The following is a 26,239-nucleotide window of genomic DNA, read 5'->3' on the forward strand; positions in this document are numbered from 1 at the left end:
AGAGAATCCCAAGCAGGCTCCACGCCGACAGTGCAGAGCCCGACGCGGGGCTCAGAGTCACAAACCACGAGATCATGATCTGAGCCAAAGTCATATGCTTAACTGACTGAGCCACCCAGGCGTCCCTGAAACCTGTATGAATCTATTTAATGAGCTCCTTTCCTCTTTGACACTGTACTTGATGTTAAGACTAACGGCACGTGATTTTCTAATCAAAGAGGACCCGTCCGTTCCATAGGACACATAGTCAAAATTGCATTTGCCCACTGTTGAGATAGTATAGCTATCATTATTTAGATAGCTCCGGGCTCCGAGCTGTCAGCACAGAGCCTGACATGGGGCTCGAACTCACAGACTGCGAGATCGTGACCTGAGCCGAAGTCGGATGCCCAACCAACTGAGCACCCAGGCGCCCCACTTTACATATATTTTATACGTGCTCCCAACAACAGCTGTCATTTATCTACATTGGTACTAATTTATTGTACTTGAAGAGGGGCCCTAAAGAGGAATCTCCCAAGAATTTGGAGAGCTAGCTCTTGGAGTTTGAGCTCAGCAGCACCCATCTGGGACGAAGTAATAATAAAAGAACCCGAAACGCAGCCAAGAAAATATCACCAGGAAAGAGATCTCGTGTCAGTGCTCTAGAAAATGCTCATACCAGGGGATGCCAACCACCTGTGAGACTTTGAGCAGACTCCCAAGAGCTGTGTCACGAAAGGCGGAGCCCAGACATTTATGCGAAAGGACAGATAGGAGGTGCTCATACCACCACAGCTCCTGGTGATTCTGCCAGAGGATGCCAGACCCCTGTGGGGACGTCACCCAGCAAGTGCAGAGAGCTGGAATTGTTGTGGAAGCTCTGGGGGAGGTTCGGGATAGCGGGTAAGAGGCAGGAGGTGTGAGCACGTGGAGAGTTGGGGAAAGGGGACGCAGAGGGCTGGGACCACCAAGCTAGAGCAAGGTGAACAGTCCCAACAGGGGGAGAAAGAGAGGCTGAAAAGGTCTCTGCCAGGCTGGACTGAGAATGCTGGTCTCTCTGATCTGACTCCCTCAGAACTTGCCCTACAGCTTACCGCCTTCAGAAATTAGTCAAAATCTGGCTTTGTCCAGGCTCCTGCCACACGGTTCCTAAACCCTTGGAGTTTTAGGAGTGATAAGAGTGTCTTTTGGATGCTGCAGAGATGGCTGGTGGCTGGAGGCCCTTAGGGCTGATACCCAGAAAGACCAAGGCTTGACCGTAGGGCTGGATGTTTCAGCCCTTTCCCCTGACCTCTAAGGAGGCGAGAGGGCCTGGAGTTAATTACTAACGTCCAATGATCTCATCAGTCATGCCTACATAGCGAAACATCCATAGAACCCCTACACGATGGGTTCAGAAGGCTTCAGGGTTGGTGAGCACAGCCAGGTTCCGGGCAGGTGCCTTGCCCTGAGAAAGCTTGGAAGTTCCAAGTGCACCCACCCTCCTGTCCTGGGCCCCGGTGCATCTCTGCCATTTGGCTGTTCCTAAATCGGACCCATTAAAGTCAACCGGTAACAGTAAGCCACGTGCTTGTGTGAGTCCTGTGAGTCGGTCTAGTGAATTATCAGAGCCGGGGCCAGGGGGTGCTACGGATTTATAGCCAGTCACCAGGAGTACTGGTGATCTGGGATTTTGTCTGGCATCTAAAGTGGGGACGGTCTTGTGGGACTGAAGCTTTAAACGTGTGGAGTCTGACGCTAACTCCAGGTAATGTCGGAACTGAATGGAATTGTTGGACACCCACTTGGTGTCAGAAACCTGGGGAAATGATTGGTGTCAGGAAACAAAACAAAACAAAACCCTCGTTCATGAATGTAGATGCAAAATCTTAAATAAAATATTAGCCAGTAAAATCAGGCATCCAACTAGGGTTTATCCAGGAATGCGAGGGTGACTCAATATTTCAATATTCTAAAAAGTCAATCAAGGTAATTCATCACAGTAGAAAAAAATTCATAACATTGCAGACGTACCTCGTTTTATTGTGCTTCGGTTTACTGTAGTGCACAGATACTATGTTTTTTACAAACTGAAGGTTTTTGGCAATCCTGGGTCGAGCAAGCCTATGGGCACCATTTTTCCAGCAGCATTTGCTCACTTCATGTCTTTGTGGCACATTGTGTAATAATTCTCACAGTATTTCAAGCTTTATTATTCTATTTGTTGCAGTGATCCGCGATCATGATTACCACTCGTCACAAGCGCAGATGACAGCATGTTGTGGCAAGAAAATCTTTTTTAAAGTAAAATATTTTTAATTAAGGTATGTACATTGTATTTTCAGACATAATGTTATTGTACATTTAATAGACCACAGTAGAGAGTAAACATAACTTTTACACGCATTAGGAAACCAAAAATTCATTTGACCTGCTTTATTGCAATGTTTGCTTTATGTCAGTGGTCGGGAACCAAGCCTACAATATCTCCCAGATATGCGTGTCTTTTTTTTTTAATGTTTATTTGTTGGGGCACCTGGGTAGCTCAGTCAGTTAAGCATCTGACTCTTGGTTTCATGTCAGGTTATGATCTTCCAGTTCGTGAGTTCGAACCCCGCGTCGGACTCTGCACTGACAGCTCGGAGCCTGCTTGGGGTTCTCTCTCTCCCTTTCTCTCTCTGCCCCTCCTCCACACTCTCTCTCCCTCCAAATAAATACACTTAAAAAAAGAGAGAGAAATTTTATTTATTTATTTATTTTGAGAGAGAGAGAGAGAGAGAGAGAGCGAGCACACAAGCCGGGGAGAAACAGAGGTGGGTCAGCACAGAGCCCAACGTGGGGCTCGATCTCACAAAGTGTGAGGTCATGACGTGAGCCAAAACCAAGAGTTGGACGCTCAACTGACTGAACCACCCAGGAGCCCCAACATGTCTCATGATAGATACATAAAATGATGGCATCAGAGAAGCTGATTTGAAAAAGTGACACTGAGGGTCGCCTGGGTGTTTCAGCCAGTTAAGCATCCGACTCTTGATTTCGGCTCAGGTCATCATCTCACAGTTCGTGAGATATAGCACAGAGCCTGCTTAGGATTCCCTTTCTCTCTCTCTCTCTCTCTCTCTCTCTCTCTCTCTCTTTCTCTATGTCCCTCCTCTGCTCTCTCTGTCATGCTCTTTCAAAATAAATAAACATTTTAAAAAGTTTTTTAAGTGAGCTCTTTCCTTCCTCCCTCCCTCTGAGTTCTGTCCCTTCAGTTTGAATGAATTAGTTGAAAACCGTGGTCTCTTGTAGTCCCGGCCTGAGCCATAGGCTATACTACCTGTTGTGTCGCTAGGGCCCCTGATCCTGTGATCACAGGATCCTCTGGCTTTACACTCTGGTCCCCATCTCTGGTTCCGTGTGTCTTTTGCTGATTCCTCAATCTGCAAGAGAGAACAGAAGGAAGCTGGCAAGCAGATACTATTGGATGATTAATTATTGTAGCAGGTACTCCAATAGGTACCAGAGGGACAAATATGAACCGAGGTCCTGGAGGAGTAAGTCACTCATCAAAGGTCCCTCTGCTGATAAATGGCCGGGCGGGGCTGAGATGTGAACCCAGTTAGTCTGGTTCCACAGTTCACACTCTTTTTTTTTTTTTTTTTTAATGTTCATTTTTGAGAGACAGAGACAGAATGCAAGCAGGGGAGGGGCAGAGAGAGAGGGGAGTCACAGAATCCGAAGCAGGCTCCAGGCTTTGAGCTGACAGTGCAGAGCCCGACGCGGGGCTTGAACTCATGAACCGTGAGACCACGACCTGAGCCAAAGTCAGACGCTCACTGACCGAGCCACCCAGGTACCCCCAGAATTCACACTCTCAATCCTTCTGTGTCCCTAACTCTACATGTACATAAACCAACCGGAACACTAAGCACTGTCAGATAGACGTCAAACTACAAAGGAAAGTGATTAATTCTGACTGGGCGTGAGTTGGTTCTGGAAGGCTTTTAAAGAAAGAGGTAACATTTAAGCTAGGACTTAAAAGCTGCAGGTTTTGGCAGAAAATGAGAGTGTATTAGTCAAGACAGACTGGACTATGCCGTGGAATCGAAAGTTTAACCCAACCAAGATTTCTTTCTCTTAACCAAATGTTAATTCAAGTAAACAAATAAATATCTAGGGCATTCCCTCAGGGTCACGACTCAGAGATCCAGGCTGCTCCCACCCCCAACTCATGGTCGTGCATTCCAAACACCTGCTTTCCTGATCCCGATGCAGGGAAAGAGACAAAAATGTGGAGCACACACACCTGCCTGTCAACGCTTTCAGCCCGGAAGCCACGCACATCATCACTTCATTGGTTCTAACTGAGAAAGCACATGGACTGTTCGGTAAGAATCTATTGCCTCGCCACAGAGACGAGAACAGGGGCATTCCAGCCCGAGGAGGGAACATGTACAAAGGCGCGAGAGGATAAAAGTGCACGGTATGCGTAGGGAAGAGTAAATGAATTCAGGACCCAAAAGACCGCGAATGTCATTTCATAAGTGGAAGTCTGCTGGGGCCGCCATTACAAAATGCCAGAGATTGGGTGGCTTACACAACAGATGCGTATTTTCTCACAGTTCTGGAGGCTGGAAAGTCCGAGATCAGGGTGCCAGCAGGTGGGTTTCTTCTCAAGCCTCTGTCCTTGGCTTGCAGACGGTGGTCCTTCTGCATAGTGTCCCCTGATGTCTCTCTCTCTCAATCTCTCTCTCTCTCTCTCTGTGTCTTGATCTCTTCTTGCAGGGACAGCAGTCAAATTGGATTACACCCCACCCTAATAGCCTCATTTCAACTTCATCATCTCTTTAAAGGTTTAGTCTCTGAACTAAATGTTTGTGATGCCCCCCTCCCCATTCATATGTTGAAGCTATAATCCCCAGTATGACTGTATTCAGAGAGGGGACCTTTCAGGAAGTAATTAAGGGTAAATGAGATCATAAGGATGGGGCCTTGATCAAGTAGGATTAGTGCTTAAGAGATCTGGAGTGGGTGCCTAGGTGGCTCAGTCGGTTAAGCATCTGACTCTTGATCTCGGCTCAGGTCATGATCTCAGTTTGTGAGTTCGAGTCCAGTGTCGGGATCTGTGCCGCCAGCTCAGCCTGGGGCCTGCTTTGGATTCTGTGTCTCCCTCTCTCTCTGCCCCTCCCCTGCCTTCACTCTGCCTCTCTCTCAAAAGTAAATAAACATTTAAAAATATTTTTTTAATAAAAAAAAAAAAAAGAGACCTGGGAGTCAGCTCTCCCGCTCTCTCTCTGGGCCTGCACAGAAGGGTCCCCTGAGGACACAGCCAGGAGGCGGCTGCGAAAGAGCCAAGGAGAGATGTGTCAGAATGAAACCCACTTTGCCAGCACCTTGGTCTCCAGCTTCAAGAACTGTGAGACAATAAATCTCTGCTGTTTAAACCACCCAGTCTGTGGGATTTTATTACAGCAGCCTGAGCAGATGAAGATAACCTGTGAATACGGTCACATTCTGTCATTGTGGTTAGGACTTCAACATGTGAATCTGGGCCAGGGGGACTCAATTCAGCCCACAACAACAGACAAGTGGAAGCTCTCGCAGAGGAACATCAACGATTGCCTTGTTTTACATACAGTAACGAAACGGGCGGGGGCGGGGCGCGCAGAGGTGGCGGCCCGGCGAGCAGGTGCAGGCCGAGGTCAGGACGGAAGCAGTGAGGACACGACAGAATGGAGACTGGAGGATCTGCAGGTGTGGACCTTGCCCTTGGAGACTGGGTCCGACTCAGTGAGGGAAAGAGAACAGAATTCCAGGGTTTCCAGCCTCCCTGCCAAGCAGATGGGGGTATCAGTGTCCCAAATGGGATCCCCAAAAGCAGCAGTCCGTTTGGGCAAAGACAGACCTCGTTTTGTGCAGTGTTGCTGGAACATACACACAGAAGCGTCCAGGAGACAACTGGAAATGCAGCCTCAAGCCTGGGAGGGGGGAGGGCGGGGTCGGGGGGACGTGAGGACGTTTCCCAGGGGGAGGGCGAGGCAAGGCAGAGGGACCGAGGGAGCAAATAACAGGGTTTCTGCGGATACCAGCAGTGAGACCAAAGGTCTCTCCTTGCCGTTAACACAGCCCTCCTCACCCTCCCCATACACTCGGGGCCCCGCCAGGTGGCTCTCCACTGCCATCCACTGCTCCCTCAGTAGCTGCTTTCCTGCGATTCATCCCAACTCTGCGCCACACTGCATGAGCCCTCAGTTCACAAAGTCCTGTACGTGCCTGTCCCTGGTCTTCCCTGCCTGGTCTCACTGTCAGCTGTGTGACCCTGGGCCAGGCATTTAACCTCTCTGAACCGCAGTATTTTCCACCGAGGAAAAAAATGTAATACCTGTCCCCACCTATTTAAAAAGGGTAGTCGTGAAAAGCAAATGAAAAGACTGAATATGAAACAGATACTCTCTAAGGCAATAAAGAAACCGTAGCAGCTGGGGTGGGGGTGACAGTGATGGAAGTTATGGTCACAATATGCCCTTTAGGGACCAGTCAATAAAACTTAGCTAGACGACCTAATCCAGAGAGACATTTAATTGATTGCTTCTTTATGGATCTGACTATGATTGCTACAAATAAACAACATAATCTTTGTCCTCCGGGAGCTGGATGGCAGCATGCAGACAGAGATCAACACAAAGCACAGGATAAAGCGCGCCTGTCCCCACGTGGGTCAGACCCAAGCTGCACAGGATGTCAAGGGGAGCAGACATAGTCAGGATGATCCAGGAATGCTTCCTGGAGGAAGTGGACTTTGAAGGGAACCTGTGATGTGGCCAGGTAGAGAGGGAAGAGGTGCACACCGACCTGACTGCATTGGAGGAAAAGAATCGTGCAGGGGAGCCCTGAATTGGAAGCCAGCCTGCTCCTGACGCTGGGAGGCCCCACCTTCCTGGAGACGAAAAGAGTGTGGGACAGTGTCCTAAGTCAGTGCGGTGGGGCTGGGATTCCTAGTTCATTCTATCGCTAAACCAGTACTTGAAGTCAAATCACCATCCCGCGAAACGGCAGGGATCAGGTGCAGGACCAGTCGAAACCGTTCCAGACACAGTGCCCGCCACTCAGCCAGCCTGCGAGGACGGCTGGGGCCCAGGCGGCACGCAGGGCTCCTCGTGCAAGACTGACTGCACGCTTCATCTGCACAGACACTTCCTTGGCTCACAGATTGCTCTGGAACAGTGGCAGCACTGGGTCACTGGGTCGGCCAGGCACCCGCAGCAGCAGGGGAGCGAAGGGGCGAGCCCAGCAGGGTGTTGGAAGGGCTGGAGGAGGCCGCTTCTCCTGGACACCGGGACCAAGGGGCCATGGGCTGCGGGGGTCGCTCCTTGAAGACGCAGCCAGAGGTCCCTTCCGCCCCAACACACACACACACACACACACACACACACACCCTGTTAAACTAGCATTCGTTGCTAATGACAGCTGAAGACTTCCTCTTTTCACTCTTAACTTTTCAGAGTATAACTTACTGAAAACACTGTATTTCACTGGATGAACAACCCTCATCTTAGTGGTGCTATGCACTGGATGGAGGGGTTTCATCCACTTGACCAATTACAAGTTTAAACTTATCTGATAAAGGGGCGCCTGGGTGGCTTAGTCCCTTAAGCATCCAACTCTTGATTTCAGTTCAGGTCATGATCTCCCGGTTCAAGAGTTGGAGCCCTTAATTGGGCTCTGTGCTGACAGTGCGGAGCCTGCTTGGGATTCTCTCTCTCTCTCCCCCCTCCCCCTCTCTCAAAATAAATAAGCAAACATTAAAATAAGTTATAAACCTCTCTGATAAAAATATAAGCAGGCTCCTTTATTTCCCTTTGTGTTTAAAAAAAAAAAATCTATGAAGAGTTTGAAACTCACCTTCAAAAGGGATCAAGAAGAACGATTTTTAAAAACCCAAGAAAAAGAGGCAGATTTCTTGCCAGCAGGAAGGTCCCACTTCGTACAGTGGGAGGTTCTGCTGGGGAGAGGGGAACGTGTGTGTGCCATGTATATTTTTAGGGAGTTGCTGTGGTCTGAATATCTGTGTCTCCCCAAAATTTATAAGTTGAAACTGTTAAAAACATTTTTTAGTGATTATTTTTGAGAGAGAGAGAGAGAGCATGAAGGGGAGAGGGGCAGAGAGAGAGGGAGACACGGAATCCGAAGCAGGCTCCAGGCTCTGAGCTGTCAGCACAGAGCCCTATGCGGGGCTCAAACCCACACACCATGAGATCATGGCCCGAGCCGAAGTCAGACGCTTCACTGCCTGAGCCCCTCAGGTACCCCTGTAAGTTGAAACTGTTAAAATAAAAACCACATCAAGACCAGCCTTGAAAATTCCCCAAGCAGGAAAAAAAACAAAAAACAAAACAAAAAAAAACCCAGTTTAGTCATACAATAAAGCCTGATTTAGCTTATTTTGCAAGGCTAGCTTGACCTGGGTCATTTCTTGCTTCTGCCTCTGGAAATTATAAGCAACATGTGACCTGTTTCCCCAGGATAATGTGAGGTAAGCACTGCCCATTTCCTTGTCACTTAAGAAACTTCTAGTATTATAACCCATCACTGTAAAGAATAAGCAGTCACTGCCTCCACGCTGTCTAAGCTGCTTTATAACAATGCACGCCTGAGCCTCCCTCTCATGCTTCGGTTTGAGGGCTCCCAGTTTGCAAACTGTCTTTTTGGTGCAGGCGCAATAAACTCGTACTAAGTACTACCTCAGTGATTCGTTAGTTTTACTCCTGAAAGTCTCCGTCAATGAGATTCCCACCCTGACCACAGAGACCCCAGAGAGCTTCCCAGCCCCTTCCGCCCTGCGAGGACACAGCACGAAGTCTGTGGCTGGGAAGAGGGCTCTCACCAGCCCCGGCCATGCTGGCATCTCAGACTCCCAGCCTCCAGAACCGTCAGCAATCAATTTCTGTTGTTTGTAAGCCAGCTACTCTGCGGTATTTTGCGATACCAGCCTGGACGGGCTAAGACTTCCCATTAGGGTACAGAATAATTTTCCTCTGACCTTTTCTCATGTAAGTTCGCTGAAGGGGTTCCCTGAAAAAGAATGAAGTGCAAAACGTAGGACTGACTCCTAAGGTCTCAGAGAGGGGAGCCTGGCCGTCTCCCTGTCTTAAATGAACACTGCACACCAACAAGAGACAGTCCATGTTGATTCTTAAAACCCTCTAGAAGGGGTGTTGCTGGGGCATCTCTGGGCCCCCCTCATCTTCGTGTTCTGTGTGCAGCCCTCCGGAGGTATCTTTTTTCATTAGACACATTGAAGACCCCCTATCCCTTCCCCACACTGTTACCCCCAACACACACACACACACACGCACACACACACACACACACAGTTGACCAGACCACAGTTCCCTGGCTCTCTAGAATCCTGACTTCTCTCCACAACTAATTCCAAGGCCACAAACAACAAAGAGATCATCCTGGGCCTCTCTGACCCCACAACAGGCCTAGCATTTTCCCCCTCTCAGAGTCCAGCTGACAAGTATGACATCAAGCATTTCAAAGAATCCAGACCATCCCTACAAGGCATCAAAAAGCAATAGCCTCATTCTTCCATCCACCCATGCTTCTGGCTTCTTCTCACATGAAGTGGCTGTCACTGTCCTTAAGATTTGTGGGACCAGAGTGTTCCTGTCCGCCAGAGAGGGCTCCCTGGGGAACATCCGCATCATATCCTTTGTTGTGCAAAGGTGGAATAGGATCCCAAGCCACTGCACTCTCTTCCCTAGTAGGGAGACTCTTGTCCCAGCTACACGGCTGCCAGTCACAGTCCAAATGCCCACGTCCCACATGCCTTGTTAGCTGTGTCCGGCCTCAGAAAGTCCTCGTTTTTGTTACATTCTCAATAACTACCGAGAACTTCTCTCAAGTATTCCAGAACCTCCCTTCAGAAATAGGACTGACTATTGGCCCTCACCACCTGGCTCTGGTCAGCAAGGGACACGCACTAGATCTGCAGCTAAATGCAAGTTCTCCGACTTCACCAACACCCCAGCTGCCTCAACAACACCTTCCCATCCTTCAAGATCCAGCCCACCCACCGCGCAGTCTTCCAAAGTCCTTTCCTGATATTCCACCCGTGTGACCTTGAGCAAGGATAAAGCGAATGCTGGAACTTACGCACTTCCTCTACCCTGCAGGTGTCTGTCGTGGCACCTGTGATTGGCGTATGTGGCTTCTAGACTAAAAGCTGCTTGCAGATAGGGACCATGCCTCGACTGTCTGCTATCCCAGCATCTAACGATGTCTGAAACACAACAGATGCTCAGCACATGTTTGTGACATGGATGAATGTATAAATGGCACAAGCAATTCTATTTGTTTAGGTTTATTTACTTATTTTGAGAGAGAGAACACGTGCACACGAGCGCACACACTCACGTGAGCGAGCTGAGAAGAGGCAGAGAGAGAATCCCAAGCAGGCTCCGCACGGTCAGCACAGCGCCCGACACGGGGTTCCATCTCACAAACCGTGCGATCATGACCTGAGCCGACATCAAGAGTCAAGACTTGCACACTTCACGGACTGAGCCACCCAGGCGCCCCTGACATAAGCAATTCCGAATCCGCCTGAGCCTTCTGAAGATTCCTACTCCTTGCAGTGCTCAACCAGGCCCAACGATCTCCCTAAGTCTTAAAGAAAAACATATTAGAGGCCCGAAGGAACGTTTTGTCCGCCTCACCCCCTAGCTGGTCAGAGTTGCCCAGACACAGAGATAGGCCAGAACGGGAGCAGCGCCCTGTGTGTGGGACACGGAAGGCGGCCCAGCCACGCTCTCATGTCCGCTGTGTGTCATCAGCCAACCCCCCCCGCCCCGGGGGCAAACCTCTTGGATAGTAGACTTTCCACCGCTTCTTGCCACATCTTAAGCAAGCCTGGACCCCTCCCTGGTGGGGTGCCAGTCACCAGGCCTGGCAACAGAAATCAGAGGTGGCAGCGGTGTGGCCGGTGGGCCTGTCTACCCAAGAGTGGCACTGGGCCTGAGCTGGAGGCCAAGCCGCCCCAGGAGAAAGAAGGGACCTTCTGACCCGTCCCTTTCTCCCAGTCCTTGATAAGCCTGTCACTTCCTAGGTGACAGCTGCAGTGAACACAGGAGGACTCGAGTGTGAAGTCTCTCAGCTCAGGGAGAAGACGACATCCCAACCTTCCTCTCGTTCGCATCGGAATGGTCTTTTGAACTTGATTTTGAGCTTGAATCTGACCGCATCACTCACCTGCTCCAAATTCCTCAGTGGCTTCTTTTGGGGGGAAATCAGACCACCTCTGAAAGGCACAGGAGATCTTTATGACCCGTCCTTGCCTGCCTGTCCCCCCGTACTCACCAGACTGGCGCACGCCTCTGCCCCGGCACACGCCGCCCCCACCACAGCAGAAGCCCCTTCAATCTCAGCCTCAAGGCTCTGCCCTCGGGGTTCCTGCCCCTGCTCCTCACACAGATTTGGGAGCTAGGACCCACTGCGGGCTGTGCTTTATGCTTCTACCGTTGTAGCGAGACCAGCTTCACTGTGTCACTGTGTCGCTGAATCACCCCAGTTCTTCAGTCTTGGTCCCTACCCGCCCCTGTCCTTACCTGCAAAATGGGGACAATAATGGAACCTGTCTCGCAGCGTCGGGAAGAGGGCTGAGCCCGGCTGGGGAAGCTGCCCTAGGTGGCTGGGGAAGTGAGCCAGGGAAAGGAAGGACATCAAGACAGGAGATATTCGCGGGCAGGTTACCCCGTGGATCACCCGAGCTGCTGGGAACCGCTGGGAGAAAAGGTGTAGAAAGAACACTCTCAGCACAGTTTTTCCTGGGCGGGTAGGAAGCTCCTCACCCTCCCAACATTCTGCCCAAGCAGGGCTGATGCTTCAGGCCCAGGGGGCGGCTGGGACACCTAAACAGATAATGTCATTACAATACATCCCAGTCATCTAAGACCGCAGGCGTGCCCTCCGCTCCCGGCCACACGCTCCGAGCCTCCCCAGCATCCCCGCGCTCACTTCCCAGAGTTGGGAGCCTGCGCACCTCCCGGGGCCCAGGGCACCGGACCGCGCTCACCTTCTGGAGAAATGCCATCCTCGGCCTGTACTGTTGGCCTTGGTGTCGGATCTTCATCCTGGCCCCCGGGTGGATTCGGAACCGGAACCCCGGCGGCCCGCAGGGGGTGGGTGGGGGAGCCCCCGGCGCAGGCGCCCGCGCGCCCCGCACCCGCCGCGGCGTCCGGGGGGAGGAGGGCGGCCCGGAGCGCGGGCCGGGGGCGGCTGCTGCCGGCGGCGCCCCTCTCCTCGGCGTCGGCTCCCGCCCCGGGAAAGCGGCTGGAACGCGCGCCGGCCAATCAGCGCGCCGCGCCGCGGGCTCATTAGCATGCGCCGCGCCGGCGCCCACCTGCCGCCAGGGGGCGGCGTCCGGCCCCCGCGGGACCCCGAGGAGCCTCAGGTGAGACCCGCGCGTCCGGGACCCGCCACCGGGAGGATCTGTCGCAGAGAGTGCGCCTTGGACCGCATCACTGAAACCTGGGGGGGGGGGGGGAAGTGATGACAGTATACCGTGGGTCTTGGATCCCTGGCTAGCCTGCCACTGACCCGCCGTATGGCCCTTAGCGAGGTGCTTCAACTGCCTGAGCGTCAGTTTCCTCATCTAACGGGAGAAAAGCGACTGGGTGGTGAGAACTGACACCTGTGTGTCAAGTGCTATGGGGACGGAATGAATAGCGAAGTTAACTGGCAGCGGAATATGGTTGGCCGAGAAGTGTGATGCCCACCTGCCAGGTGGGCTGGCTGTGAACGCTGGATTTCCCCGAGCTTTAGAATCTCAAGCGAGTTACGGAAACTTTCTGGACTTCATTTTCCCCTTCTGATCAGCAAGGACAGTGCACCCTCCTCCTCGGTTTTTTTTGGAGGGGGGGTGGGGGGGTGGGGAGCAGTTTGGTTTTAAGTTTACCGAACTAATGCATGTAGGAGCACTTAGAACAGTGACTGACACATGGTGAATATCAGGTAAAACCATAGTTTCTCTCGTGTCTCTTGAAACACTTTCTTAAAAATTATCATGCCTAGTGTCTCCCTTATATATATAGTCAGGGATATATATATCATCTCAGAATAATGTGAGAACTCTTGTAGTAGTAAATGGAAGTAAAAAGTATATACAGACTCTGGAACCAGATTACTTGGGGTCAAATCTCAACTCTGATATTTACTAACTAGCTGTGTGTCTTTGGGCAAGTTACTTGACCCCTCTGTGTTTCAGTTTCTGTAAAATGGGGATGGTGCAATGACTGCCTCCCTCACAGGATTGTTAAGGGGAGATAACGAAGTAAACGAATGAATCGATGTCAGGTGTTACTACTATTAACATTAGTGTCATTAGAGATAGTGTAACAGAAAACACAAAACTTGAAATGAAAATAGGCTCGAGTTTGACCGTTACTCCCTTCCTCTTGCTCTCAATTTCTTCATCTGTGAAGGGAGGGGTCTAGAACTAACCAAACTCTGACAGGATGACACCTTCCAGGTCTAAGACTCGGGATTCTTAGGACCAAGGACATGCCCGTGTTTCATTTCTAGAGCTAGGCAGCCGAAGCGTGGCAGATTAATCTGGTGTCGGAAGCCGGGAGGAGGGCGTTAGCCAGAAGGCACTCGGCAAACACCTCTTCAGATAATGTGCTTCTCATCCTGGTGGAAGAACCAAGTTCCTCCCAAGCTGCTCACATATCTGAGCTCTGACTTGGAGCGCTGGAAAACAAACGCTTTCAGAGACCAAATTCTCAAGTCTGGTTGACTCACGGGGACATGACTTGACAAAAGGCCATGAGCTACGGCTCCCGGGCCCAGCGAGGCCACTGCACCGGCGGGACTGCACCGGCAAACGGCAGGGAAAGCACTCATTTTATCCAGGTTTTCAAGTTTATTGGAATGGGTTAAGCGAAGTGATTTCAGAATCATTTTAAATATGTGTATGTCTGTGACGGTTTCTCCTGTCGCTTTGGGCTCCTTTTTTTCTTGATCGGTTTATATCATGATTTGTCTATTATAGTGAGATTGTGTGTGTGTGTGTGTGTGTGTGTTTACTTGACAACCAGGTTTTATTGAAAAGTTAGAACTTGGGGCGCCTGGGTGGCGCAGTCGGTTAAGCGTCCGACTTCAGCCAGGTCACGATCTCGCGGTCCGTGAGTTCGAGCCCCGCGTCAGGCTCTGGGCTGATGGCTCGGAGCCTGGAGCCTGTTTCCGATTCTGTGTCTTCCTCTCTCTCTGCCCCTCCCCCGTTCATGCTCTGTCTCTCTCTGTCCCAAAAATAGATAAACGTTGAAAAAAAAAATTAAAAAAAAAAAAAGAAAAGTTAGAACTTTAAGGTCATCTAGTTTATGGATATGTATGTTGTTTAGGTTAGTTAACAGACATGAGCGGGCTCAGTAAACTAGAAAAAAACCATTACGTATATAGAATGACCACCTGTGTCACTTGGCATCTCTTGTCCTGAAATAGTTCCTCTTGAGGCCTCAAAGTGACCACGTTTGGATGATAAAATACATGGTCACCCTAACCACATGGTAATTTACTCCTCTAACAATAATCTCATCAAGCCACCTCATTTCCTAGCTGCGGGAGACATCATGGGGCATCAGAAAGAGAATATGACCAGAGCTCAGGACCTGTATTCTGATCACAAATCTATTCCTGACTCGTTGGGGGACTTCCGGCAAGGCACATGATCTCTCCAAGCCTCAATTCCTAGTCAGAGTCCGTTCAGCGCTTCCCAAATCTTGCTCTACAAGGTGCTTCTTAGATGTCAACGCACACGCCAGTCTTCTGGGGATCTTGTTTAAATGTAGATTCTTATTCAGTAGGTTCCTGTGAAGTTGAAGTTCTGCATTTCTAACAGGCTTCCAGTTCATGCCCCCCATCTGGTAGCAAGGGTCTAAAAAGACGTGTTCCACAAACTGGAAATCAACATGACTTTTTTGAAAATAGCAAGGAAGGGATGATAGTGACACACGTTCAGAAATCCATCTGCCCGATGTATTTTTCAAGGATTGTTTACTGCAGTGCCTTTAACGCACTTCCAAAGAGAATGACATTAGCAACTCGGAAGAAAAGATTTTTCATAAAGACAAAAGTCTTTATTTCATAAACTGATGCAACAGAGCTAAGAGGGCGACCCGTGTTTCCATGCTTGTGTTCAATCCGTCTCCCAGATGAGTAGATGAAGTCTTGGATTGTTTGTCGTACTTAATCCTCACTGCAGGGAAAATGGTTTCACCCACAGCTCCTTCCACACCCCCACCCCATCCCTGGCTGGTATTTTGGACCCTGTTATCTGACCCATGGGTCACTGACCAACGACCCTGGAGTACCTGACCTAGGCCACGAGTCAATAGACTGCCCAACCACCTGTAACATGGCCAGATATAAGATGATTACCTGGGAAACCAGATTTTCACTCTTGGAAATGGCCATGGGAGCCAGCTAGTAGACATGGCCAAATCTGAAGAGAAGCCCCACGGTAGAATCAGGCCCATGGCAGACAGAAAGCTACAGGTGAGCTGAAGTTATGAAGGAGACAAACTTGGGGCGGGGAGTGGGAGCCTGGGATAGAGATGAGAACAGAGAAGCAGCACAGAGCAGGTGCACAGATGCCCCAAGAGCTCTTAGAACCAGAAGCAGAGGTCACTGGTGGCTACTCTTGCGTCACAAAGAGCAAATTATATCAGTCCTTAGTTTTCAGCGGAGGTAATGGCTACAGATCAAGAGAGAGGTAGACATGGTGTCGTTGTGTTTCAGCCCAACATTTGTGGACCAGAGGGGAAAAAGCGGACTTTGCTTCCTCTCTTCCAGGAAGCCCAAAGCAAATGTGCAGCCAATTGGTGGCAATGGTAGGACTTTATTGCCATCATATCTTCATTCTGGCCAACCTCACCCTATACGCACCCTGGGCTCGGCTCCGTATTCGATCTGTTTTCTTTGTCCTGATTTTTAATTTATAATTTACCCATTTTATAATATGCATCTTCTACATGCTGCATCGACCAAATTGTGGAAAGAGACAGGGTATAAACAGACAAACAGATTGAAGAGGGCGAACTCAAGTGGATTCATGTCTGAATGACCATGTCCCCAAGTCCCCCTTAATCCTTAGTGTAGGCATAGAGGTTAAGTTGTCGAGTGGCATGGCATAGGAGTCACACAGCACTGCATCCCCTTAAAACTCAGAATGACTGGGGGCATCTGGGTGGCCCAGTCGGCAGAGTGTGCGATTCTTGATCTCCGGGTCCTGAGTTCGAGCCCCATATTGGGTGTAGAGATTACTTAAAAATAAAAGCTTTAGGGGCCCCTGGGTGGCTCAGTGGGTTAAGCCTCCGACTTCAGCTCAGGTCATGATCTCACGGCTTGTGAGTTCGAGCCCCGTGTCAGACTCTGTGCAGACAACACGGAGCCTGGAGCCTGCTTCAGATTCTGTGTCTCCCTCTCTCTCTCTCTCTCTCTCTCTCCCCTTCCCCTGCTTGTGCTCTGCCCCCACTCCACCCCCAACTCAAAAATAAATAAACACTAAAAAATTTTTTAAAAGTCAGAATGAGGGGCGCCTGGGTGGCGCAGTCGGTTAAGCGTCCGACTTCAGCCAGGTCACGATCTCGCGGTCCGTGAGTTCGAGCCCCGCGTCGGGCTCTGGGCTGATGGCTCAGAGCCTGGAGCCTGTTTCCGATTCTGTGTCTCCCTCTCTCTCTGCCCCTCGCCCGTTCATTCTCTCTCTCTGTCCCAAAAATGAATAAACGTTGAAAAAAAAAAATAAAAAAATAAAAAAAAAAGTCAGAATGATTGGATCGATGACAGCGTTGATGTGTTTACATTTTCACACAAAGATACAAAAGAATGACTAATACACTAGAAAATAGCTTCTGCATCCAAAGGTTCTCACCAGTCTGAGCTTAATCCAGGATGCTTTCGAGAAGTGATCAAATGCCCGTGCTGAATCAGCATCTCTGGGCTAAACATCAGTGTCAGGACATCTAACTCCTGTCCTCAGTCATAAGAACTAGCCACGTGAATTTCTTTTTGAAAAAAATTACAATTTGATCCCCAAACTGGTATCGAGACATTGTCCTTTCTATGCCCTCTACCATGCACCAGAGGAGAAATTTCTTTTAAAGTTTAGTACCAAAAAAATGTAGTCTTCACCCCCCCCCCCCAAAACTCCCCCAAACAAAAAATCCACAACGTTTCCTTTTCCCTGATCAAAAGAGAGGTCCTGGCCAGCAGAAGCCTCTCAATCTGGCATTATCCTCCCTTGGGACAACAGGAATTAACATTTAATTTTTAATTCCGCCCCCACCCCCACCCCTCTGTTTTCCTATTTGAGTTCGTATGCTATTGGTTTTATTGTCTGGACTTTTTTCTTTTGGTAAGCCACAACAACTCCGTTTTTGAAACGACTTGGGATAGAAATAAAATATATGAATGGTGAGTAGGAGGTGGCTTGATGAACTGCACAAAGGAGGGGAGAAAGGAAAAAATGAGCAATCTGAACAGTGTTCAAGATAAGTAACTCTATTGAAGTGATAGTTCGAAATGTATTTTTTAACGTTTATTCACGTTTTGAGAGACAGAGAGAGACAGTGTGAGCAGGGGAGGGGCAGAGAGAGGAAGACACAGAATCCGAAGCAGGCTCCAGGTTCCGAGCTGTCAGCACAGAGCCTGATGCGAGGCTCGAACCCACGAACTGCGATATGACCTGAACTGAAGTTGGACGGTCAACCGACTGAGCCCCCCGGGCGCCCCTGAAGGGATATTTTGAACCGATGTTTTATTTTAGTCCACAATCCTTGCTAGAGGGAGAACAGCGTGGTGAAATATCTTCGATCATACTCTCCTTACAAGACAATTGATCGGAGTACTTCTGGGCATCTGAATTGATCAGCTCAGCTTGCGTGTAGAACGATGTCTCATTCTGCAAGCCTGGATCTCCTCTCTCCTCCCTGCACCTCCATCATTTCCAGGTGACAAGGGTGAGGAAGTGAGGTGGGGAGGGGCGGAGGGGGGGAGGGGTGTGGGTGGGTGCCAGGACTTAAGGGAGCTCAGAATAACCTGACCTAAGTAAGCCCTCCTAGTCAACCCCAGTACGCCATCCTATAATCAGAACTGTCTCTGGCCCATCCTTTCCATATATTTTTTTAATGTTTTATTTATTTTTGAGAGAGAGAGACAGAGTGCGAGCAGGGGAAGGGCAGAGAGAGAGAGAGAGAGAGAGAGAGAGAGAGAGAGAGAGAATCCAAAGCAGGCTCCAGGCTCCGATCTGACAGCACAGAGCCCAACATGGGACTCGAACTCACGAACCGTGAGGTCATGACCTGAGCCATGACCTGAGCCAAAGTCGATGCTTAACCAACTGAGCCACCCAGGCGCCCCCATCCTTTCCACCCATGTGGTTTGTGAGTTCGAGCCCCACATGGGGCTCCATGCTGACAGCTCAGAGCCTAGAGCCTGCTTGGGGATTCTCTCTCTCTCTGCCCCTCCCCCACTTGAGCGCATGTGCATGTGTGCTCTCTCTCTCTCTCCATAAATAAATAGACGTGAAAAAATAAAAATTTTTAAGAAATCTACTTCTATTATTTCATCTGCTACCAGCTAAATCCAAGCTACCAGCATCTTCTGCTTGGGCAACTACAATGGTGCCTGATTGGCCCCATTCATTCCTGCCCCACACCTGCTTCCAGCTTCCAATTCTCTCCTCTCAGGGTGACCAGAGTGATTTTTTTCCCCCAAACTCTATATTTGGACATTTCCCCCTTCTGCTTTGAGGGGATCCGTTGTGCACCGAAGCTCTTAGGAAGAAGCCTAAGTCATGAGTCCTATGTGACCCCAGGGCCCATCCCATGTGCCTCTCTGTCTCTTCACCTCTGTGCCCCTGCCACACCGGCCCCCTTTCCATTTCTGGAAAACCCAAGCCTCTCTCTGCTCCAGGGCTGTCACATGTGGTCAAGACTCTTCTTCAGCTACCTTTTACCTGACTAGCTCCTCATTCTCTAGGTTCCAGCCAATAAATCACTTCCTCAGGCAAAAACCATCCCGACTCCGCCCCCAGCTGGTGTAGGTCTTTCCCTTATGCCTTTTCTGGGGCCGCGTTCCTTAACTATACTTTTTTTTTTTTTTTTTTTACCTGTTAAAGGAAAAGGTTGGATTTATACCCCCACGTTGATAGCGGCTTTGTTCACAATAATCCAAAGGTAGAAACAACTCAAGTGTCCATCGATAGATGAATAGATAGATAAAAATCGGTAAACGCATACGATGGAGTATTATTCAGCCTTCAAAGGGAAGAAAATTCTGACACATGCTACGAGATGGTTGATAATTATGTGATCCTCTCTGCGTTGTCTGTCTGGCTTCCTAACTGGACTGCCAGCCCCATGAGGGCAGGGGCTTTTGCTTCCTTTTTTTTTTTTTTTTCTTTTTTTAATGTTTATTTATTTTGAGAGAGAGAGAGAGAGAGTGTGGGGGAGGAGGAGGGGGGAGAGGCTCTGAAGCGGGCTCTGTGCTGACAGCACAGAGCCCAATGCAGGGCTCGAACCCACTAACCACGAGATCAGGACCTGAGCCGAAGTGGGACACTTAACCGACTGAGCCACCCAGGCGCCCCAAGCCAGGCAGTATTTTAAGTGTTTTTTTTTTTTTTTTTTTTTTAATTTTTTTTTCAACGTTTATTTATTTTTGGGACAGAGAGAGACAGAGCATGAACGGGGGAGGGGCAGAGAGAGAGGGAGACACAGAATTTGAAACAGGCTCCAGGCTCCGAGCCATCAGCCCAGAGCCCGACGCGGGGCTCGAACTCACGGACCGCGAGATCGTGACCTGGCTGAAGTCGGACGCTTAACCGACTGCGCCACCCAGGCGCCCCTTAAGTGTTTTAAAGACAGCTCACTTCACCTTCCTGACAACGCCCTGAGGGAGGTACTGGGATATAGGCCCCGGGGTCGAGGTGAGAATCCGGGGCTGGGGGGAGAGGCATTAGAACTAGGAAGTCAGCGGTGGGATTCGAACCCAACAGTCCAGCCCCAAAGTCCCAAAGTCAATACATAACCGTCACACTGCATTGCAAATCCCCCAGTGGGCGTGATATGAATGTCTGTGGGTGAAGACACGAGAGACAGGGAGTAGCTAGATGGTAGGAAAGCTTGTTCTCCCAGCCCTGAAGTTTTCTTCCTCCATCGTGGTCCCCTGGCTGTGGCCCTCCCAACCTGGCTCCGCCCCTTTGCACACAGGGGCGGAGGACACAGAATCACTTCTGCATTACCCACACTAAGTAGCATTCCCCCCCCCCCCCGCACCCCAGTCCCCGTGACCTGGTGGGAGACCTTGCCCGTTCTTGGCCAGCAGGTCCCTTTGACCCTCCGACATACTCAGGTCTCTCTCGGAACCTGGACTCTATCGGAAACCAAAGTGCTCTTTCCCAGTTCAGTCTACCCCTGAGAGGTCGAAGGTGCCCTCATTCCACACGTTGGGGCCCAGGCCTGCTGCACGACTTCCATCTTGTTCTCGGGCTTTGCCAGGTCTCCCTGGGGTGCCACAGACATGGCCAAGGAGAGTACCCCACCTCTACTGGGTGCCTCCAAGGCGCTGGGCCCTCGTACCCTTCTTTCATTGAATACCCACAACACCCCTATGGGAGAGCTACGATCGGCATCCCCATTTTACAGATGGGGAAACGGAGTCAAAGAAGCTTTGCATCACTAGCTGAGATCACGTAGCCTTGACCGGTAATTAGCAGAGCTGGGATTTCCCCCCCCCCCCCCCCCCCCAGGCAGGCTGGTTCTGGAATGCCCTGGGCTGCTTCGGCCCAAATGCACACCCGCTGATGACCCTAAGAGACCCTGGCCACCAATATCTCCCTTCTCCCCAACCCCCCAAGGGATGGGTGTCCTTAAGTGTTCCTGTGACAGGCAGACTCAGTCTTCCGGACCCTCAGCCCCTCCTTCTGCTTCTAGCAGACAGCATCTTTCCTGAGGAACAGACCAGGGGGGGGGGGGGGGGGGGCGGGAAGCCCGAGCCAGTGTGTCTGTCCTCTCGCGAGGGGCTTTCCGAAGTTCCGCCCAGCTGCTTTCTGCCTCTGACTTTCCCAGGGCAGGCTCCCTCTGGAAGGGTGTCTGGAAGGGCACAGGAAGGTGACTGATGATGGATTCGCAGAGGAAATGAAGACACGAGCACCTGTGAGGATTTTGACATCCACAGGTTTTCCTTTCTGTATGCGGACAGGGAGTTTCAAATTCATTTCTGCGTCGTACTTCTCTCTGCGCCCACACCCAGTGGGTCCCACGGAGGCGGCTCTGCCTCCCTTCCCCTCCCTCGCCGCCCTCCCCCTCTCTCCCTCCTTTGCCTCTTTCTCCATCCCCAGTAACACCAGCCGGCCCCGCCCACCGTGGAAACACTAGCTCTGCCCTTTCGTCTCCCCTCTGTCTCTCTTTGGCGGGCAGGCAGCCCTTCTGGATTCAAAGCCAAGGCTGCTCTGCAGACATCAAACATTTAAAAAAAAAATTTTTTTTTTTTTTTTACATTTATTTACTTTGACAGACAGAGAGAGCATGAGCAGGAGAGGGGCAGAGAGAGAAGGAGACACAGAATCCGAAGCAGGCTCCAGGCTCTGAGCTGTCGGCACAGAGCCCGACGCGGGGCTCGAACTCACAGACCGCGGGATCATGACCTGAGCCAAAGTCGGACGCTCAACCGACGGAGCCACCCAGGCGCCCCGCCAAACATTTTTTTTCCTCAGAAACCTTCCATGACTCCCAGTTGGCTCCCAGAGAAGGACGGCAGCCCTCGCTGGCATTCCGAGGCTGCAGGGGACCCAATTTTCCAGCCGCTGCTGCTACCTACTCCCTGACATGCCCTAAGACCCTGTTCTGGGGTCAGTTCGGGTGACCTGCTTCTTCCCGGGTGCAAAGCTGAACCTGCTTTGGGCCCTGGCCTCTCCCTCTGCCCGAACCTCCCCCTCCCACATCCTTTGCTGCAGCCCCAAACCCCCCCCTATTGCCCTTCTCCCTGCACCCCTGTCAGAGCCCCGTTTCCTTCCTCTTCTTCGGCCCTGGTTCCGTGCCTGCTTGTGACACTCACTGCTCCCGGGGACTCCATGTCCCCTCTGGACTCCAAGCATTCCCCGGCAGGGTGGGGGGAGGGGGGAGTGTAGCCAGGGGCTCCAACAATCCCCTCACACCCCTCACTCTGCCCCTGCATTGCACCCCCTCCATGACCCACCTCCCTCTCCATCTCTGCTGCACCCCAGAAGCCCCCTCTTAAACAGACTCCCTTCTGTTCCTCTCCCTGCAGAAATCTGCCTGCCGGAGGAATCAGCAGCCCCGGGGGAGCTACCTCCCTAGCTTCCCCCCACCCCACCCCTCCCACGATGTTCCTATGTGAAAGCAGGAGCCCAGCAGCTGCCCGCCTCCTCCCCTCCTCCCCTTTAAAGTGCTCTGATCACACATCCCGCTTGTATCAGCCTTCTTCACTACACGTTAGGACCTCGGAAGCAGGGAAACTGTCATGGTAATCTTTTTTTTTTTTTTAATGTTTTTATTTATTTTTGAGAGAGACAGAGCATGAGCAGGGGAGGGGCAGAGAGAGAGGCAGACACAGAATCCGAAGCAGGCTCCGGGCTCCGAGCTGTCAGCGCAGAGCCCGACGTGGGGCTCGAACCCACGGACTGGGAGATCATGACCTGAACCGACGTCGGACACCCAGCCGACTGAGCCACCCAGGCGCCCCAAAATGAATTTTTCAAAAGCAACTATGGAGTTGTCCTGTCAACGTGGGAGCAAAGAGACCCCGAGGAAGCGACCCGGTGGGGGTTTGCCGGCCGCCCACGCTCTCAGGCTCCCTCTTGCACTGGTCATGGTGACCGTCGGGAACAAGGGCACCGCCGTTGGGCCGATTTCACAGCCTCTCTTCTCCCAGGCTCTCCCAGCCCGGACACCCCAGACCGAGAGGCAGGAACTGGGGTGGCTGATGTTCGTGTGGAAACTGTGTCTTCCAGTGCAGTAGATGCCAGAGCTTCGTCAGACTGATGAAGGCGCTTTTAATGTCCCCAAGGCCCACGGCGGGAGCCAGGCGCCCTGGGATGGGCGGGAGACAAGCCTGGGGGAGCGAGGAACGTGGGTGGCCACAGGTCAAGGGCCCGCGTGAGTCCGTGTGCAAAAACGCGCTTCTCCGTGTAGTGACACCGTCTCGTGCGCTCGGGGTTCTGCTCTGGAAAAGCTTTGCCGTATTTACATGTGATAAGCGCCTCGATCCGCTGGCTGAAGGACGAGGGCTGAGCTAAGGGGGACCCGCACACTTGGCGGGCATTTATCGAGCACGTGTTATACGCACAGTGTGGCCGGGGAGTCAAAGGCAAAAGACACAGTCGCTGAGGTCTGTTCGTGTGGCGCAGCCGAGGCCCACGCCGAGCGGTGGAGACGGCATAGGAACGAATGATGAGGGACACCGGCTCCAGAGTCAGGATGGCCCACAGGCTCAGCCTCGGCACTGCCACATCCACGCTCCTGTCTGTCTCAGTTTCCTTAAATGGGGAACAGGAATGACACCAATCAAAGTGCCTACCCACCCCCCCCCCCACCCCCAGAGCCAATGCGGTGGCCCGGACAGAAGGGTGTGTGAAGCCCTTGGCACGGTTCCTGGCGCTTTATCAGTGTTCACTGATATTACTATTATTGGCTGTACAATTAAATGAGCTATCCTATATAAAGTGCTAAGTAAGCAGTGCCTAGTGCTTCTCAAGCTTTACTCAGTGACGTTAAGCGTTACTGTCAGTATCATTTTTGCTCTGGGCTTCCGCGTCGGTTATCTATTGCCGCGTAACAAATGACCCCCGGATTTCACAGCCCGATGCGACTCCACACGCTTATTTTGCATCGTTTCTACGGATCCGGAATTGGGCAGCCACTTAGGGCCACGTGGTTCTCGCTCAGAGCCTCTCAGGAGCCTGGAGACAAGGTGGCTCGCTCCTTGGTGCTGGCACTCGGCAGGAGGCCTCCGTTCTTCCCCACGTGGACCCCCGCGCTGGGCTGCCTAAGTGTCTTCGCGACGCGGTGGCTGGCTTCTCCTCTGGTGAGTGACCCAGGAGAGCGAGGCAAGAGCAGGGCCCAAGAGACAACGGTGTGTTTCATCGTGAAACTCTGCGCCACCATAACGTATGGGTCACGCAGGCCTGGTCATTTGGGAAAGGGGCTACCCAGGCGTGTGAATACCAGGAGAGACCCAGCGGGGGCCATGCTGGAGGCTGGGGACCACAAGTCCCGAGTCGTGTGGCAGAGACATGAGTTCCGTAGGGGTTCAGATGAGAGGGAGGAAAACGAAGTGGTTGGGAAGGTTTGGAGTTTTTTTTTCCAGCTGGATCTCGACCGTTTCTTTTTTCTCCTATTCCTTACTTCCGTTAGCACTTGGGAAGACAGGAGAGTAGTACTTTTACAGTTGGAAGGGCAAGAGGGAGGCAGGAAGTAGGGACAAAAGTTTAAAAGGGGTGAGCAGGACCTCTCTGAAGGATATGGTATGGGAAAGACTGACAATCGGGAGTGGAAAAAAAAAAAAAAAGTCTAGAAACAGAGTCAAAGAGGCAGCTGGGCCCGCTAAGAAGAGCCCCAAAGCCAAGTAAATACGCTTAAACTCGCTGCGGTAGGAAGTAAACGTTTCGGGCGTAAGGCTTTGGCTAAGCACACTTTCAAAATGCCTGCAGGCTTGTTTGATGTGGGGCATCTGAGGCTGGGTGACAGGCTTTTGAAGGTGAAAAATATTCTCCTCTAAGGGACATTCACCTCAATGCGAGCGTGCACTGGTGAGGTCAAGGCAATACCAGGAAATGGACTTTAATAGCTTCCTGATATCAGAGTAGGAAGCTTCAAGTTGATAAGAAAGTTGGAATCAAGTATCCCGGTTGGACGAGTCTCGCCAAAGGAAGCGTTGGAGTGGAAGATAGTCTGTGTTTACACAGCACGCCGGCAACGTCTGCAGTATATACAAACTGTGCATCCTCAGGCCTGCTGAAGACAGACCCGCCTGACCTAGAAAAACCCACATCTGTTGCCCAGCCAGCCCCGGGAGGAAATGTCTGCCCAGACCCACCCTGTCAGGAGGCTCGGAGCTGCCTGGACACGTTGGGGACTGGAGCTACATGACATACTGTTGCCTCCTCGCCGGACAGTGCCGTGCTGGGACAGAGCCACGACAGTCGCTTAAGTATCCCCTTCATGTCCTAGATGGAACTATCTGTTCGGCCCTTCTGGTGATTCCTATTGGCAACAGGCAGGACCCCATGACCACCCGAAGGCATGACTTTAGTCTGCTTCTCAAGACCACACTAAAACCTAATTTTTGTAGATCAGTGTGGGGTCCCCAAGTGCTCCCAGTATGAGGCTGAGGGGTTGGCGGGCTCAGGGGCACATACACCGTGAGCTGAGAAGCAGGAGTCAGGCATTTCTGGAATCAGGTCAGCACCGGCTCTTGACCCTGCCCTGACAAGTGCACTTTACCGCTCAGAGCTTCGGTTTCCCCATCTGGGAAATGGGGAGAAGGCTCACAGATAAGGAGCCCCTGGATAGCGTGTGGCATCTAACAAGAGCCGGTAGACAATGAACACCACCGTAATGTCACTAGTAGTCCCCCATTCTTCCAGGTATCCTAGTCCTCATCTGGATGTCATTGCGTAGCCCAGAAGGCACTCCTTTTCTTCCCCCCCTCTCTTCTTTCAAACTAAGCTTCCAGAGAGGCCCCACGCTGAGCTCCCTGGCTGCTTGAGATGGTCTTGGGCCATGCTACCATCGTTTAGCACAGTAATGGCTGGTTGACCAGTTGGCTCTGCCCACTGGAAGCGCCTTATAAACTCATTTGCCTTGTAGTCCCCCACATGTATCACAGTGCCTGGTCTAAGCAGGCACTCCCCACATATCCAGACAACGCAGAGTCGGGTGTGTTTCATCGTCCCCAGGCCACACCCCATTGTGTGCCAGCAGCCCAAGGAGGCTGCTGGTTGACCTGGACCATCGGCGTGTGGAGACAGGAGATTACAGTGACTTAGGCTACTTGGAGGATTAGGAGGGACCTAGGAGAGGGGACAAGCAGCTTCCTTTCCAGCAGCCCCCGGCCCCCCACTTAGATCTAACAAAACCTGAACTCAGGGTAGAAGTAATGCTTTTCCCATAGAAGATATTAGGGGTACAAAAAAGTAGCTAGGGAATAGAAGGTTAGAACTTTTCCTCTGACTTCTGAGAAGTCTTTAATTCTGCTCCAGCCTATACCCACC

At 51.4% G+C, this 26,239-nt stretch overlaps 1 long non-coding RNA gene across 1 annotated transcript; it reads right to left on the minus strand.

The window, feature by feature from the left end:
* Positions 1–1,983: 1,983 nt before the first annotated feature.
* LOC147574494 (uncharacterized) lies at positions 1,984–11,293 on the minus strand. Its single transcript, XR_015244256.1, has 3 exons — positions 10,366–11,293; positions 3,281–3,383; positions 1,984–2,680 (listed from the first exon to the last, which is right to left on the minus strand). It is a non-coding gene; the product is annotated as an uncharacterized LOC147574494 (long non-coding RNA).
* Positions 11,294–26,239: the final 14,946 nt, after the last annotated feature.

The sequence above is a fragment of the Puma concolor genome, chromosome E1 (assembly GCF_028749965.1).
Source record: "Puma concolor isolate L17-30 chromosome E1, mPumCon1.1.hap2, whole genome shotgun sequence".
Taxonomy (NCBI): Eukaryota; Metazoa; Chordata; class Mammalia; order Carnivora; family Felidae; genus Puma; species Puma concolor.